The sequence below is a fragment of the Cervus canadensis genome, chromosome 33, assembly GCF_019320065.1.
Source record: "Cervus canadensis isolate Bull #8, Minnesota chromosome 33, ASM1932006v1, whole genome shotgun sequence".
NCBI classification, from domain to species: Eukaryota; Metazoa; Chordata; class Mammalia; order Artiodactyla; family Cervidae; genus Cervus; species Cervus canadensis.
This window is the reverse complement of record NC_057418.1, coordinates 36,337,695-36,343,006: the sequence shown is the minus strand read 5'-3', so window position 1 is coordinate 36,343,006 and position 5,312 is coordinate 36,337,695. Positions and strand designations below refer to the sequence as shown.

At 50.2% G+C, this 5,312-nt stretch overlaps 1 protein-coding gene across 2 annotated transcripts in view; it reads right to left on the bottom strand.

Annotated features, from left to right (window-relative positions):
• The window catches only part of LOC122434020 (C-C chemokine receptor type 6-like), a 10,938-nt gene extending 8,982 nt beyond the window's left edge, over positions 1-1,956 (bottom strand). Inside the window, exon 1 of one of the 2 annotated variants that reach the window (XM_043457147.1) lies at positions 1,836-1,956. The gene's annotated coding sequence lies outside the window, so the exon portion shown is untranslated. Of the gene's footprint in view, positions 1-202; positions 450-1,835 lie in introns of those variants that run through there. The other variant, XM_043457145.1, reaches the window with a different exon arrangement.
• Positions 1,957-5,312: the final 3,356 nt, after the last annotated feature.

Sequence of the window (5,312 nt, the reverse complement as noted above, 5' to 3'; positions counted from 1 at the left end):
TTTGTTCCCTGGTCTCTTTCTCAGGCCTCCAATGCCTCACTCAACTCCCAAAGCTGACTGTAAAAAGCACAAAGGACTGTGTGTCCTAGACATCGGTCTGCTCTATTAAGGCCTCCTCTTTAGACCCTGGGACCTCGCCCGCCGCCGCGAGCCCCGCAGGCTGAGTGCAGCTGATGGAGGAACACGACGGTGTCTGACTCACCTTGCTCTTGAGGGAAGGTAATTCTGAATTCTCCTTCAACTGAGGTCGATCGTTTCCAGTCCTAAGTATTCTAAAACTTCAGACCCGATTTATGAAATTCTTGCTCAAACGCTCCTTCTAGTAAAATCTCTGGCGTCCAGCCCTGCCTCTGAAGCCCTTTGCGATCACCCCTGCGGATGTGAGTGTTCTCCTCGGCAGGGGTGACGCAGATGCCTGGGGCTCACTGCTGTGCGTTACACGGCCCCAGAGTTTAGCACACTCAGTTGCCCCTCTGTGTTCTAGGGTGTTCCCACCGCATCCTCTCTCCTGCCTCCTTCCTCCTGGGGTCTCACTCAGCAGCAACCTTCCCACTTGAAACCTTTTGCTTCTCAGAGCTCTGCCCTGGAAAACCAAACAACGTTACTTATCAGAACTGCACCTAAAATAAGAGTCGGGACATCTCGATGTGCCCCTGAGGGTCTCCCCTGGGAGAAAAGCCATGGGGGATGGGCTCTGCGGTATCTATTTTAGCTGCAGAGACTCTTTTCTGTTAATTTCCTCTTTCTCAGTTTGTCTTCGAGGGCTGATGCTATTAGATAAGGGACCTCTAGGTAAGGGAGGGCTCAGAGGTTTGATGTGTTTAATATGAGACCGAACCAAAGATTAAGGCAAATGCCTAAGTGCTATCAAATGAACAGGATGACAGTATTTTTTAATGACACAAATACATGAACCCACAGCAGAGTGAAACCCATCAACACCTATTTGTCACTTTCACTTGAAAGATGGTTGTGTCACGAGAAGGTCTTCCCATGAAGGGCCGCACCGTCCAGCCCCTTGAAGCAGACCCATGAACACCTCCACCCGTAGATGCACACCGCCCACCCACCCCCGGGGGCCCTGCCCTCCTGCGGAGCCGGCTCCAGGCCGCCCGGTCTTCCGCCCTTCTCCCCGCCCCTGCGGTGCTCTTGCCCGTCTGCGTGGGAGCTGCTCTGCCCTGTCCCCTCAGCTAGACCCCACCCCGAGCTCCGGGGCAGTTCCTACCGCGGGCCACCCCATCCAGCATGCTCCCCTCCCCCGGGCCCGCGCCCCATCTGCATTGCTGTCCGCCAGCACCCCTTTCCGCACACAGTAGCCCAGCACGGGTGTAGACAGTAAGTTAAGGAGACTTCGTCTGGTTTGGGTTTGCAGAGTCTGTGTTTCTCCTTCCCAGGCAAGGCTCACATGTGTGATCGCTCTTTCCAAGGTGGCGCTGGCTTATTAGGTTCTTTGCCAGTGTTTCCACAGCCTTTTCACAAGAGCTGGTCACCGGCAGGCTTGAAGGGAGTCCGTTCCCTCCACGCTACCCATGGACGGAGTGGCTTTTTCTAACCCTTTAGTCACACCTGCTCCCAGACTGCAGTTAGAGTGTAACGTCAGATTACATAAACAATAGAGGTGACACCTCTGGGACAGCAGCCAGCACGCCGTGGACTCAGCAAAAGTCAGCGTCTCTCCTTCTCCCCCCAGAGCATGACTAAGAGGTCTAAGTGTCGGCCAGTGTCGGGCGGGATGATACAGAGCTGCTCAACACTCTTTTACCTTCGACACATTAAACCGCTGAGACTACAGGGATACCACGTTTTCTAGATTCCAAGACGAAATAAAAACTTACCGACAGAGGAGTAGCTTCTTATTGCACAAAGGAAGGGCCCCAGAGCTGTCCCTGGCGAAGCTCAGGTCTCGAATCCTCAGACTTCTCTGCACCAGCCTAAAGCCCCCGGCCCGGTGCTGACGGAAGCGGCTCGGAGGCGGACTCTCTAGGGCTTGCGCCTCCGGTGTCCCTATGCTCATTCTGCGCCCACGTGCTGGGCGGTGTGGGGAACGCCTCACCACAAACCTTATTCCTCTAGCGCATACCTCAGGTCATAGAAAGGCAGAAAATAAGATGGGGGGAGGAAGGCAAGCTTATGCAACTAGGTCACTTAATAATTTCAATTTTAGAGAAAAAAAAATTTTTTTTTTCTTGTTTCAGAATTATTGGTCTGTGGAATATTTTTTATTCTTCTTGGAAATTGCAAATTAATCAGAATGACTACAAAGTTCTCTGAAAAGTTTCACATAATGCCTAATGAACTTTATAGACAACTACTCACATTCTGGGCTGTAAAGAACAAAAAGCCTAAAAAACACACACACACACACATGACTATGCTTTAAAGGTGAAGGTGATAAATAGAGAATCAGCACATTGAAAATAATGTAGGTCAGCGATCATCTCCAGAAGAAGGCATAACCCAGTCATAAGGAGGAATACCCCCATTTCCTACCGTTTGCAGCCGTGGTGTCGTCACCCGACCTGTGAGCGTCTGTACCCCCAGGGCAACTGTTCAGTCTGGGGACAGTCCTGTAATTTGAGGGGAATCTGGGGCACCTTCTCTGAAACCTAAAATAGAATGAGTGGAGCCACAAACCCCCCTGTGGAAAGTCCTAAACTGGCCCTTGATAGAAAACACCAGTGACCCTGGTGGGCAAGAAATGAGAACCTCCCTCCTTGGTTTGTCCAACCGTCTGCTTTCTTTCCCACAAGACTATACGTAGTATTGTTAATGTTAATTAACACGTCTAATAACATCAGAAGCAAATTTTCGTATTTATCTTTTCACTTAATCCTGACAAACGCTTTTGGCAAAGCATTTTCCCGAGGGAAAGAAACGAGCCCGTAAAGATGTCTAAATAGTTTTCTCCAGAGTCTATAAATCAGGAGTAGTGGATTTGCAAAACAAGGCCTGGGTCTCCTAAGTCCTCTACACCAAGCCACAATTCATTTGTGCTTCCAGCAAATACTTACTGAGCTCCATTACGTGCTGAGAAGCTTTCTAGGCCAAAGTGTTGTCGCTGTGACTGAAACAGATAAAATCGTTCACTTTATGGGGTTTACATTATAAACAAAATAAATAAATAAAACGATACACAGTCCGGTAGACGGTGATGAGTGCCTTGGGGGGAAATCAGGCAGAGAGGTCAGCTAGCGATCACCCATCAGGAAAGGTGTCCCTGGGAGCGGGGCGTTTCAGCAACGGCGTCCCTGATGCAGATAGACATCCACCTGACGCGTTCAGGGGAAATCTAGGCGGCGGTGTGACGGGACTGAGCCCGGGAAGTGGAGGGAGGGCTGGGGCCCGAGCGGCCGAGGGGGCCAGGTTGCGGAGCCTTCCAGTCTGCTGTGATGGTTTTACCTTCTCCTCAGGGGGAGGCGGGAAACTTCCGGAAGGTCTTGAGTGACACTACATGTTACGGACTGTTGGACTTACATTTTAAGAAGATGACTCTGGGGGCAATGTGAAATGTAGATGAAAGGGAACCTAGGTGGAATTAGGAAGAACATCCCAGTAAGATACGACGTGTCCATATTGGAGATAAAGTCAACAAGATTTGCTGGCAGACTGGATGTAGGATTTGAAAGAAATAGAAGCGCAGAAGATGACTCCAGGGTGTTTGACCTGAACAGCAGAAGGATTGTTGCTGTTCAGTCACTAAGTCATGTCCAACCCCAAGGACCGCAGCACGCCAGGCCTCCCTGTCCATCACCAGCTCCCGGAGTTTACCCAAACTCATGTCCATTGAGTCAGTGATGCCATCCAACCATCTCATCCTCTGTCATCCCCTTCTCCTCCTGCCTTCAACCTTTCCCAGCATCAGGGTCTTTTCCAATGAGTCAGTTCTTTGTATCAGGTGGCCAGAGTATTGGAGTTTCCACTTCAGCATCAGTCCTTCCAATAAATATTCAGGGTTGATTTCCTTTAGGATGGACTGGTTTGATTTCCTCACTGTCCAGGGGACTCTCAAGAATCTTCCCCAGCACCACAATTTGAAAGCATCAATTGTTCCGCACTCAGCCTTCTTTATGGATTTGTTGCTGTTTAGTCACTCAGTCATGTCCAACTCTTTGTGACCTCATGGACTGCAGCCCACCAGGCCTCCCTGTCCTTCACCATCTCCCAGAGTTTGCTCAAACTCATATCCATTGAGTGGGTGATACCATCCAACCATCTCATCCTCTATCACCCTCTTCTCCTCCTGCCCTCAATCTTCTCCAGCATCAGGGTCTTTTCCAATGAGTCAGCTCTTCGCATCAGGTGGCCAAGTATTGGAGCTTCTGCTTCAGCATCAGTCCTTCCAACGAATATTCAGGATTGGTTTCCTCTAGGGTTGACTGGTTTGATCCCCTTGCAGTCCAAGGAACTCTCAAGAGTCTTCTCCAACACCACAGTTCAAAAGCATCAATGGATGGATTTGATTAAATAAAATCGCAGAAGAAGCAGGTTGAGGGTGGAGGAGAATATCAGGAAACTATTAGTAACTTAAGAAGTGAGAGATACCTATTAGACTATTCCAGTGGAAACATCAAAACAACAAATAATTGCTTACCTGAATATAAAGCTCGGAGGACAATGCTGGCTGGAGAGGTAAATTTAGGAGCCATGAGCTCTCGGGTGGATGAGATCACCAAGGGAGAAGGTATAGATGGATAAGAGAAGAGGTCCGGGGCCTGAGATCTGGAGGCCAAGCACACAGGTATTTCAAGAAGGGGAAACTCATTGACTGTGTCAACCCTGCTAGCAGATCAAGCGGCACAAACTGAGAAAAGTGACCACTAGGTTCAGCAGCATGCGATCGCTGCAAGCTCGACAGTGTTTGTTGAGCGGTAGGGGAGCCTAACTGGAAGAGAGCGGGAGATGGGAGAGAATGCAAACCCTCACTTCAGGGAGCTTGCCCAAGAGGAAAGAGAGAAATGGGCAGGCGCTGGAGACGCCGCTGGAATCCAAACATCTGTTGTTAAGATGGGAGAGATGAGCGGTCTTTACATCCTGGTGGGAATGATCCAGTGAGGAGGGAAATGTTGCCTCTGCAAGGAGGAGAAGGGAGGCTCACTCCCCCTTCACTTCGTGTGGACGGAGGAGGCTGGGGACCCGTGAGGGCCCTCCTCAGCGGCAGGCAGCGCCCACGGGCACAGTACACAGGAGAGTGTGGTCATGGGTGCTCATGCCGGCTCTTTTCTGATTGTTCCTTTGTTCACAGTAGGAAAGGAAACCAGGTCATCGGCTGAGACTGAAGATGGAAAAAGAGGCATCAGGGCTTTGACAAGAGA